This window comes from Enhydra lutris, unplaced genomic scaffold (genome assembly GCF_002288905.1).
Source record: "Enhydra lutris kenyoni isolate GAN:26980312 unplaced genomic scaffold, ASM228890v2 scaffoldscaffold19, whole genome shotgun sequence".
Lineage (NCBI taxonomy): Eukaryota > Metazoa > Chordata > Mammalia > Carnivora > Mustelidae > Enhydra > Enhydra lutris.
Window position 1 is genome coordinate 12,264,782 of NW_019154103.1, and position 12,272 is coordinate 12,277,053.

Consider the following 12,272-nt stretch of genomic DNA (forward strand, 5'->3'; position numbering starts at 1 on the left):
CTTGTAGTCTTTTAAGGCAAAGAACTGTAGAGTTCTAGAATTGTGGATGTGGTTCCTTTGCTGACACACAAAGGGATGTTGTGGTTAGACTTGGAAATCACCTGACCAAATAACGTTTTCTCAAAACACAAGTACATCTACAGATACCTCTTCTACCTTTCTGATGTTCTGAACTGGTAAATGAGTAGAAAACACAAAGGAAAACTACAGCAACCGTAGAGCAGAAAATGAACAGTGGGAGGTTATCCACCGTCTTTTTATATAAATAGACATTTGTAACTCAGTTGAGGCCGTGTAAACTTGACCAAGAAGAAGAGATAACAGGGTGAGCAAGAAACTGACCCCTTGGGATGTGAGGCAATCAACACTCAGAGCTGTGGGCAGAGTCATAAACATCGATTTGTTTAATTGGTTAAAGTAAAAGAAAATATGTCTACATAATATTTTCTGTATGTCCTCACTCAGAGATTGAAAAAAATTAACCTCATTTATTGTTTTACCTCCATATTTGGTTCCATCTATAAATAAGTGATATAACTTTCATTATTAACATTCTGTACCTACTTTTTAAACAATCTAATTCAAATCAGTCCGAAAGTTCTTAAGTAAATAACTCTCCAAACACCTGATTCATGTGCTACCTGAGGGATGATGGCATTAGTATGCTTCCAAAGTCTTTTAGGTAAATGGCCTCAATATAAACATGAAAGGCTGTTTTTACGGGGGCATCACAAGTGGCCCGCACCTTTGGAATCTGGAAACCTACATCTGCAAAATCTGTGACAGTTGCGTTATTTGACCATTCTCACCCATCAGTTGTGTTCGTACATGCCCTAGGCTTTAGCCTCCAATCACCAGAGACTGTAACACAGCAGACAGGGAAAAATCAGCCATGACTACACCTGCTAGATTGTGACAGAGCTGGTTTTGTGGACAGGAAAAGGCACTATTTTAAGGCCTGTTTCCTCTAGAACATTTCCTTTTTCTTTTATTTTGAGTCCTTTCTACTTTAAACACTATTCCCCATGCTTTTCTTTGTGTATTTACCAAATCGAACTCTCAGGTGTGTCGTAGATCGATGCTGACTAGAAGTCATGAGAACCGCTTTACCCACCTTATCTACTGATTAGTAATTATTCATCTGTCTAGCTAAGAAATATTGGAAGGGCTTATTTTTCAGAGTTTGAAATCAGTGTTCAGAGTGATCCTCTGAAAATAAAGTCAAACTCTGAGAAATTTTCTTTAGAGCAAATAAAGACAAGTAAGTTAAAATGTGCCTAGAGCTGCTTGTGTCATAGATAAATAAGCCTTTTGATGTGCCCAGTGAATTGGATAGCCTGGCAGTTCCATAGTCCATATTGCTATAATCTAATATACTTAAATATACTAATTTACTAATATCTAAATACAATAATATATGCTAACAGAGAACGAAGCAGTGCTGGAAATGTCACTGTGTGACATTTATAGACAGAGTATCTGCAGTTTCCAAACTGGAAGCAAACGCACCTATCTACTTTCCCCCTTCCAAAGACATACACTGCAGACACTGGGCACCACTGTAGACAGCAAGGAATGAGAGTAGAGGAAACAAGGTGGAGGGTAGACAGGTATAGTGGAGACAGGAAAAAGTAGGCATAAGGGTAGCAAAAAGTACAGAAAAGGAATTTAAAATAATAAAGAATGTTAGTGAGACGTTTCATGTCTGTTTTATAATACTTGGCCATACTTATTTTCTTATACTTAAAATTGACCTGCAGTCTTTCATCATAAAATCAACTCATATTAATGATTTATGTGACATATTTGGGAAAATGGTACTTTTGACAGTCGATGTTGTTGTTTTGGTATCACTCCCACTGAAAGAAACAGACACATGAGGATTAAACTAAGTATCACTCAAGAATTTTTAATAAATTGTCTCCTGGTTCAACACAAAAATGTCTCATGGTGAGCACTACTAGCATCCTTTAAATGTAGTAATATATAATTACTCAATTATAAAATGAGTTATATATTAATACTTATAGAAATAATTCCTGTAAAAATACTTTCTTAAAATAAAAGCCTCTTTTTTGTAAAGTGACTAATAATCCCTGGATTATATATATTTTTTATATCTCTATGCTCATTTACTACATTTGCCAAAAGTGTGGTGAAAAGGGAGACTACATTTTGCTTTGGTTTTCTTTATGACATTCCAAAGCTTGTTGGTTTTTAAATTAGTTCATGCCATAAATAGGCTCAACTGATATGTTCAATTTCCCTACATATCAATTAGTATCTATTGATTAGATATTAATTATATTAATATGTTTAGTCCCTTTCTTCTGTCTGTACCCCCAATGAATAGTGCTCAGGGTAATATGAAAACAAACCTTTAATTAAACATAAAAACATTCTAAAGGACTATTCAACATAGTCCTGACAGATGTTCATTGGAATATTTTGTTTTCTAATAGTTAAAATGCAATTGACTGAAAAGAGAAAAGCAGATTTCTTATCCCTTCTGTGCTGTAACTGGTAACATTTTAATTGCCCAAACCTTTGTTCATATCCTTTCATGGTTGATCTTTGCATAAATGTTTAATCTGTAATTGAAAACTAGGGATGGATATTCTTTCCTCCTAGAGGATCCCTTCATGTCACTAGCCTCTTCAGATTATTTTTTGTTAAAATCTTGGATGAATAAAATACAAAACCTTTGAGATTTGTTATTTATCAAAACATATTTGATACAGCAATATCTCTGCTGAGATTTCTGTATGTTCCTAACATTCTAAAGAAAATATTCTGTTGATTTTTATGACATGTACCTCTTAAGTCAAATGCAGAAAATGCTTAGACATACGAGAAATTTTATGAATTGAAATTTAGATAAAATCATCTGTCCCCTAATCCCAGAATTATTTAAAGGAAGAAAAATAGAATATCTGCAGTTTCCAAACTGGAAGAAAACGCGTCTATCTACTTTCCTCCTTCCAAAGACATACAGCTTCTTTATGATTCTTTATGCTGTCGCCAGACCTGTCACTGCTCCTGGATTGGCCCTGTTGATCAATTCTGCACCGCCAAGAATTTAATTATGTTACATGGATCTTAAGAGTTTGTTTGGAGTTTTCAGCCAGGAAACCCAGATCCTCCCATTTCGAGAGAACCCTCTGTTATCTAGGAAGTCGGTCTTTTCTGCCTGGGTGTACAGCTGACAAGAAAACATAAACAGCAGGGAGGTAGCAAGAGCATAGAGGCCAAATTATTATCAGTTTGGAAACAGATCACTTTTTGTTTTATTCCATATTCTATCAAGGCCTTTCTTAGTATTAAAAATATAGGATTTGCAAGTATAAGAAACAGAAAAGAGTGAACATAATTTGGGGCAGAGAATCTTTAAGATTATCTTGTATACCACCCATGTGAACAGCTAGCGGCTTCTCACCTCCCACCTCCACCCAGTCAATAACTCAGATTAGCAAAAGAAACAGAATAGGGTTATCATTGTTATTGCTGAGAGAATGTTTCAGGAGATTGATTTTTTCTGTAACTATGTAATTCCACAAACGCTATTCACATTGGGACTTTGCGGCTGTCTTCATATCTGTAAGCTTGCAAAGTGGCATTAATTCCACTTTTATAATAAATAGGCAGGTGACCTGGCTTCTTTTAGGCCTGGAATATGTGAGTCTAAGTGACTTTTTCTTGTCTTTGCTCTGAAAAATTCTTTGCTTCAGGAAATAGTGATTGACAAGCCCGAATAAGACATGGTCCCTCACCTTGTATGCTTAAAAAATTTCATGGGGAGGGGTGCCTGGGTGGCTCAGTGGGTTAAGCCTCTGCCTTTGGCTCAGGTCATGATCTCAGGGTCCTGGGATCGAGCCCCACATGGGGCTCTCTGCTCAGTGGGGAGCCTGCTTCCCCCTGCCCCCGCCTGCCTCTCTGCCTACTTCCAATCTCTCTCTCTCTCTCTCTCTTTCTCTCTCTCTGTGTTAAATAAATAAATAAAATCTTTAAAAAAAAAAAAACATTTCATAGGGAAAACAAAGGTGTAAACCAAATCAGGCAAATAATCTATCTTGAACCTGGATCAAATAAATGGAGGAAAAACAAATGCACTGTGCTAGGACCCATGTGGTACTTGGGCTCTCTCAGATCATTCCAGGGAAAACGGAGTTACCTTTTTGATGATCATGTCTACACCAAGGCTGAATCCACAAGCCTTACCACATTTTCTGAACTAGCTCATGACCAAGAAGGCAAGAATATCATTAATTTTCCTTCCGTCTGTGTAATACCTAAGACCATATCTCTAGGTGCCGGTTCATTTTTACTCATAATTGCCAAGTGTGCTATTATGTTGACCCAAATCACAGACCTCTTAACATTTTTTTAATTTATTAAGACTTTATTTCTTTAGGGTACTTTTAGGTTCACAGCACAATGTATAGACATATATGTATACCCCTGCCCCCACACACGCATAGCCTATCTCCCATTATCAGCAACCCCCAAAGAGTGATACATTTGTTACCATTGGTAAACCTACATTTTGAAACATGTTAATCACCCAGAGTCCATAGTTTACATTAGGAGTCACTCCTGATGTTTTATATTGTATGGGTTTGAACAAATATATAATAATGTGTATCAAAAACAACAAAAAATCCCAAACATGTATTCATCGTTACAGTATCATGCAGAGTAGTTTCACTGTCCTAAAAATCCTCTTTATTCTACCTGTTCATCCCTACTACCACCCCCACCCCTGGACACCAGTGAAATTTTTACTGGATTCATAGTTTAAACTTTTCCAGAAGGTCGTATAGTTAGAGTCATACAGAATCCAGCTTTTTCGGATTGGCTTTTTTCACTTAGTAATAAACATTTACCTTTCCTCCACATCTTTTCATGGCTTGAGAGTTTATTTCTTTTTAGTGCTGAATAGTATTCCACTGTCTGGATGCTCCAGAGTTTTTTTTCCCAAACTTTGGAAATTATGAATAAAGCTGCTATAACCATCTATGTGCGGATTTTTGAATGGACATAAGGTTTCAGTTCATTTGGGAAAATACCAAGAAGCACGATTGCTGGGTCATATGACAAAAGTATGTTTAGTTTTGTAAGAAGCCACCAACCTGTCTTTCAAGTGGCCATATCATTTTATATTCTACCAATAGTGAATGAGATTTCTTGTAGCTCCCCATCCTCACCAGCATTTGGTGGTGTCAGTGTTCCGGATTTTGGCCATTCTCATAGATGGTTAGTGGTATCTAGTTGTTTTAATTTACATTTCCCTGATGACATAATGTGGAGCCTCTTCTCATATGCTTATTTGCCATCTGATCTCTTCTTTGGTGAGGTGTCTCTTAGGGTCTTTGGCCCATTGCTCAGTTGGGTGATTTTTTTCTCGCATTCATTTATAAAATATTTATAAAATATCAAATCACTGTGATTTACACCTGAAACTAAAAGGATATTTATGTCAGTTGGAATTCAATGAAAAAAAAAAAAAGGATATCATTCTATGGTCAACTATTATTCGGGCAGAATAAATACCTGATTTTTTATTAGTTGTCAGAGTAATGAGTTGGTGTCTTAGAAAACTCCATTGGGAATCAGTATGTTGGGGCTAGTGTGTTTTGTTTGGTATTGTTTTTCTATTTTTATTTTTTGTCTCACCATGGACTCATAATTTTTTATATACCCTGTTTAAATCTTTTTTTAAGAGGTTATTTATTTATTATGTTCAGTTAGCCAACATATAGTACCTCATTAGTTTTTTTCCTTTCTTGTTTCCTTTTTTCTCTTTTCCTTTCTTTTGCATATTATTATTATTTTTGTATGTTCAGTTAACCAACATATTAAATCTTCTTGATGTTTGAGTTGCCTTATCTGAGGTCAGTGGGACCTCCTGCAAGCTGTATCATATATCCTTTTAATATGACCACATTAGAATTTGATAGCTTTCTTGCTTTCTCGGGCAAGATGTCCCAGGCTAATCTTAAAATTTTTCTGTTTCAGGGGTGCCTGGGTGGCTCAGTGGGTTGAGCTGCTGCCTTCGGCTCAGGTCATGATCTCACGGTCCTGGGATCGAGTCCCTCATCAGGCTCTCCACTCAGCGGGGAGCCTGCTTCCCTCTCTCTCTGCCTGCTTCTCTGTCTACTTGTGATCTCTCTCTGCCAAATAAATAAATAAAATAAAATTTTTATAATAAAAATTTTTTTTCTGTTTCAGATTTAGAATCAGCCGTATCTCCAAGGAGCCTTTGTTCCTTTTAGTGAAAAATAGTATGTTGGGGTACTCATTTCTGTTAGATTGTCATTGTTTCTTTTATAAGATTAGGGAAATTAATAGAATCTTTTATTTGGATAGATGAATGGGTAGACTCACAAGTGCTCACTGATATTTCTAGCTCATTTAAAACCACAAAGTGTTTTAATATCTTATACTTGTTTTCCTCTCTATGGAAACTTTTATTCCTAAACCATTAACTTATTTACTTAATATTTTATCCTATAATGTACCCTAAATAACTTCAAAATAACAATATATCTAACAGTAAAAACTGGATCACAATTTTAAATGCCCATTCTCTTGAACTTTCCTCTTTGAGGAATAAAATTTTGAAGTAATGCCCAAGATTCACATATACACAGTAATTATGCATGCCTTTAACTTCTCTTTACTAAATTATGGTAGCTGAAATACCCTTCTTCTATAGATCTCCCTAGAAAAACCTAAAACCCGTATCTATGATAATATAAAATTAGCCAATTATTAAAAATTATTAGTAGCCTACTATTTGTCAGATATTATCTAGGGTTCTGTGAATACACTGCTGTCATGAACCATCAGTACAGACTAGATTTAATAGAATTTAAATGTGGATATGTACCTGGCAGCCAGCTTCTACAGTGGCACCTAATGATTCCCACCTCACAGTATTAACACCCTTGTGTGATCCCCTCCCATATTATACTAGAGTTGGTCTATTGGTGTGACCAATAGAATATGTCAGAAGAATTAGTATGTTCAGTTATAGAAAACACTGCAGCTAGGGGCACCTGGGTGGCTGAGTGAGTTAAAGCCTCTGCCTTCAGCTCAGGTCATGATCCCAGGGTCCTGGGATCGAGCCCCACATTGGGCTCTCTGCTTAGCAGAGACCTCTCTCTCTGCCTGCCTCTCTGCCTACTTGTGATCTCTGTCTGTCAAATAAATAAATAAAATCTTTAAAAAAATAAAAATAAAAAACACTGCAGCTACCATCTTGGTTGGTGCCTCTCAGATCACTTGGTCTGGGGGATGCCAGATCCATGTTGTTTATAAAAAACATGTTTACAGACTGAACTTAGTTAAGTAACCATGAACCTTGGATCTTAAAAAATATATGAGGATACAAGACAAGGTCTTGCCCTGCATAATGTAGGAAATTAAATGATACCAGTACATAAAACTGATATTTGAAGGTCCTTGTAAAAGAAGGGACACAAACAATTTATTCACCAAATGTGCCTTTATCCTGGTTTAGAGTTTGCATTCAAATTAACTGCAAAGTCCAGGAAAACCCAAAGAAAAAAATAAGTAGAGGAAGAAAAAAAGAAAGAGAGAGAGAGAAAAAGAAAGAAAGAAAGGAAGGAAGGAAGGAGGAAGGAGGGAGAGAGGAAAGAAGGAAGGAAGTTAGTTGTCCTGGATTATTGGCTCTGATCAATATTACTTCTAAATATCTGTGCATAGGAGCACCTGGGTGACTTGGTTGTTAAGTGTCTGCCTTCGGCTCTTGTCATGATTCCAGGGTCCTGGGATCGAGACCCGCATCAGGCTCCCTGCTCAGTGGGAAGCCTGATTCTCTCACTCCCACTCCCCCTACTTGTGTTTTCTCTCTCTGTGTGTCTCTCTCTTGCTCTCTCTCTCTCTCTGTCAAATAAATAAATAAAATATAAATAAATAAATAAATATTAGTGTGTAAATCTTAAATAAAGTTTAGATATAACAGAAAAAATAGAAGAGGAGGAAACTCTACCAAACTCATCTACAAATCCAGCATTATACTGTTACAAAAACCAACAAAGTTGTCATGAGAAAAGAAAATTAAAAGTCAATAACCCTGGTGACATAGATTCAAAAGCACCCAACAAAATGTCAGCAAATCAAATTCAATAATACATTAAAAGCATTATACACCGTGATCAAGTGGGATTTATTCCAGGGACATAAGAATGGTTCAACATTTGCAAATGAGTCAATGTGATATACCACATTAACAAAATGGACAATAAAAATTATATGACCATCTCAATAAATGCAGAAAAAGCATTCAACAAAATTCAACGTCTGTTTATGATAAAAACTCTCAACAAAGCTGGTATAGAGGAAACATGTCTCAACATATTAAAGGCCATATATGGGGCACCTGGGTGGCTCAGTGGGTTAAGCTGCTGCCTTCGGCTCAGGTCATGATCTCGGGATCCTGGGATAGAGTCCCGCGTCGGGCTCTCTGCTCGGCGGGGAGCCTGCTTCCCTCTCTCTCTCTCTGCCTGCCTCTGTGTACTGTGATCTCTCTCTGTCAAATAAATAAATAAATAAAATCTTAAAAAAAAATAAAATAAAATAAAGGCCATATATGACAGGCCTATAGTTTACATCACATTCAACATTGGATCAGGCATAAAACAAGGATGCCCACTCTTAACATTTTATTCTACATCGTGGTGAGAGTCCTAGCCACAGCAATTAGGCAAAAAAAAAAAAAAAAGAAAAGAAAAGAAAGAAAAGACATCAAAATTGGAAAAGAAAAAGTAAAATTGTCACTATTTGCAGACAACATGATATTATATATAGAAAACCTAAACATTCCATCAAAAACTTGTTAAAACTAAAAAATTTAGTAAAATTGGAGGATACAAAACCAACACATGAAAAGTTGGGTTTTTTCTACAAACTAACAACTTATCAGAAAAACACATTTAAAAAACCCATTTACAATCTCATCAGCAAGAATAAAATACCTAGGAATAAATTTAACCAAGGAGATGAAAGGCCTGTACACTGAAAACTATAAGACATTGATGAAGGAAATTGCAAATGATAAAAACGAATAGAAAGGTATTCCATTCTCATGGATTGGAAGAATTAATATTGTTAAAAACATTCATACTACCCAAAGAGGTCTAGAATTCAGTGCAATTACTACCAAAATTCCAAAGGAATTTTTCACAGAAAAAGAAAAAACAATCCTAAAAATTTGTATGGAACCACAAAAAACTCCAAACAGCCAAAGCAATCTTGAGAAAGAAGGGCCCAGCTGAAGGCATCATGCTTCCTGGTTTCAAACTATATTAAAAAGCCGTAGTAATCAAAACAGTAGGGTACTGGCATAATAATAGACACATAGATCAACAGAACAGAATACAGAGCCCAGAAATAAATCCACGCATATATAGTTCATTAATTTACGATAGAGGAGCCAAGGATATGCAATGGGGAAGGACAGTCTCTTCAATAAATGGTGTTGGGAATATTGGACATCCACATGCAAAAGAATGAAATTGGGCCACTGTCGACAACATACACAAAAGTGAACTCAAAATGGATTGAAAACTTGAATGTAAGACCTAAGACCATAAAACTCCTTGAAGAAAACACAGGTGGTAAGAAACTGACATAGATCTTGGGGATGATTTTTTTAATCTGACACCAAAAACAAAGCAACAGAAGCAAAAATAAACAAGAGAGACTACATCAAACTATAAAGATTCTGTACAACAAAGGAAACCATCAACAAAATGAAGAGGCAACCTACTGAATGGGAGAAAATATTTGCAAATCATATATCTGTGAAGAGGCTTATATCCTGGGATCGAGTCCCGCGTCGGGCTCGCTGCTCAGCAGGGAGCCTGCTTCCCTTCCTCTCTCTCTGCCTGCCTCTCTGCCTGCTTGTGATCTCTCTCTGTCAAATAAATAAATAAAATCTTTATCCAAAATATATAGAGAACACATACAATTCAATAGCAAAAAAAGTCCAATTAAAAATGAGCAGAAGAACTGAACAGACATTTTTCTAAAGAAGCCATATCGATGAACAGGTACATGAAAAGATGCTCTACGTCCTTAAACAGAGAAATGCAGATCGAAACCACAGTGAAGTATCACCAGACACCTGTTTGAATGGCCTTTATCCAAAGGACTAGACGTAATAATTGTTGGTGAAGATATGGAGAAAAGGGAAGCCTTAATGCACTGTTGGTGGGAATGCAAACTGGTTAAGCCACTGTGGAAAACAGTATGGAGGTTCCTCAAAACATGTGATCAGCATAGAAATACCATGTGATCAGCAATTCCACTTCTGGATATTTATCTAAATAAAACAAGAACATTAGTCTGAAAAAAAAAAAAAATCAAGAGATCAAAATAGTTTTTCCTCTGGGAGCCAGTGAGCTTGAGAGGAGCATGGCTTTCTCTCCCTGCCATGGCAAGTGCCTGCCCACTGGTATCAGTGTACTTCAAAAAGAGGGAATCTTCTGGCAAAAATGTCACTTTGCCTGCTGTGTTCAAGACTCCCAGTTGACCAGGTATTGCGAACTTTGTTCACACCAACTTGTGCAAAAACAATAGACTATCAGTGAATTAGCATGACAATAGACTAACAGTGAATTCACTGTGCTGCTATCAGTGAATTAGCATGTCAGCAAACCAATCCTGAGTCTTGGGGCTCAGATTTTTAGAGTTCGAGGCAGTGAGACTCACAGTTCTTGCCAGGGTGGTTTTGAAAATATGTGTCAAGGGGCTGCGTGTTTGCACTGACCAAGACCTGACACCATAGGCACTGCAATAGTGAACACAACACAGAAGCGATAGGCCGCGTGCTCCGCCTGGGGCCGCCTTCGGCCTTACCAGCGCTGGGCATGTCTAAAGGTCAGCAAATTGAGAAAATGCCTGAACTTGTTTTGGTGGTCAGAGATAAAACTCAAAGCTACAAGAAGGCCAAGGAGCCTGATTTGCTTCTTCGGAAACTTAACGCCTGGAATGATATCAAGAAGGTCTATGCCTCTCAACAAATGAGAGCTGGCAAGGGCCAAATGTGTCCTATACAGCACAGGAGACCCTGCGTCCTGTATAATGAGGACAACAGTACTGTGAAGGCCTTCAGAAACATCCTTGGAATGACTCTCCTTAATGTAAGCAAACCGAACATTTGGAAACTTGCCCCCTGGAGAGCATGTGGAACGTTTCTGCCTTCGGACCAAAAGTGCTACCTGCAGGTGAGATGATCTGTGGAAAAGCTCAGAGATCCAAAGAGCCCTCTGAGCACCACACAAGAGGGTTCATGGTAGAGTCCTAAAGTGGAATCCACACAAAACCCCAAGAATCATATGGAAGCTAAACCCATATGCCAAGACCAGGAGCCGGAATAACCATTCTTTCCTGGAGCAAGAATTACAAACTCCAGATGGATAAGGCAGCAGCAGCACTGGAAGCCAACTCAGATGAGAAGGGTTCCAGGCAAGAAGCCTGTGATAGGGAAGACAGGAAAGGAGGCTGTTGGCATGAAGGAGCAGAAGAAGCCTCTGGTGGGGAAAAAAAAAATGCAGCTACCGAGAAGAGAAGCCTGCAGAAAAGAAACCCACCACAGAAGAAAAGAAGACTGCTGCCTAAACTTAAATGTTTATTCCATAAATGTCTAATCATCTTGGACACCTAATTCTGAATAAAAATCTGACCAAAGGCAGTGAGGGGGAAGAAAAGATCAAAACAGTATGGTTTTGGGGTATTACACCTCTGTGTCCATTGCAGCATTACTTATGATGGCCAAAATGTGGAAACAACCTAAGTGTTCATCCATGGATGGATAAAGAAGTTGTAGTATATATATACAATATTATTCAGCCATCAAAAAGAACGAAATCTTGCCATTTGTGACAACATGGGTAGACCCGAAAGTCATTATGCTAAGTGAAATAAATCAGAGAAAGACAAATACCATATAGTCTCTCTTATACATGGAAGTTTAAACAAACAAACAAACACCAAGCTCATAGATCTAGAGAACAGATTTATATTTGCCAGAGATGGAGGGTGGGAAATGGGAGAAATGGGTGAATATTTTCTTAGTTTAAATAAATTGAATTAAAAACAAATCACTCAAATTTAGAAATTAAAATCCAAAAGCAGATTTTAAAATAATATATCAGCACCATAATAGAGAGATTTCACAAAATCAAAGATGGTTGAATATTAGAAAAGCAGTGAATAAAACCCATAACATTATAAAATTTAAGAAG

At 37.2% G+C, this 12,272-nt stretch overlaps 1 pseudogene; it reads left to right on the forward strand.

The window, feature by feature from the left end:
• Window positions 1–10,435: 10,435 nt before the first annotated feature.
• Window positions 10,436–11,646, forward strand: LOC111148431 (annotated as a pseudogene).
• The last annotated feature ends 626 nt before the right edge of the window (window positions 11,647–12,272 follow it).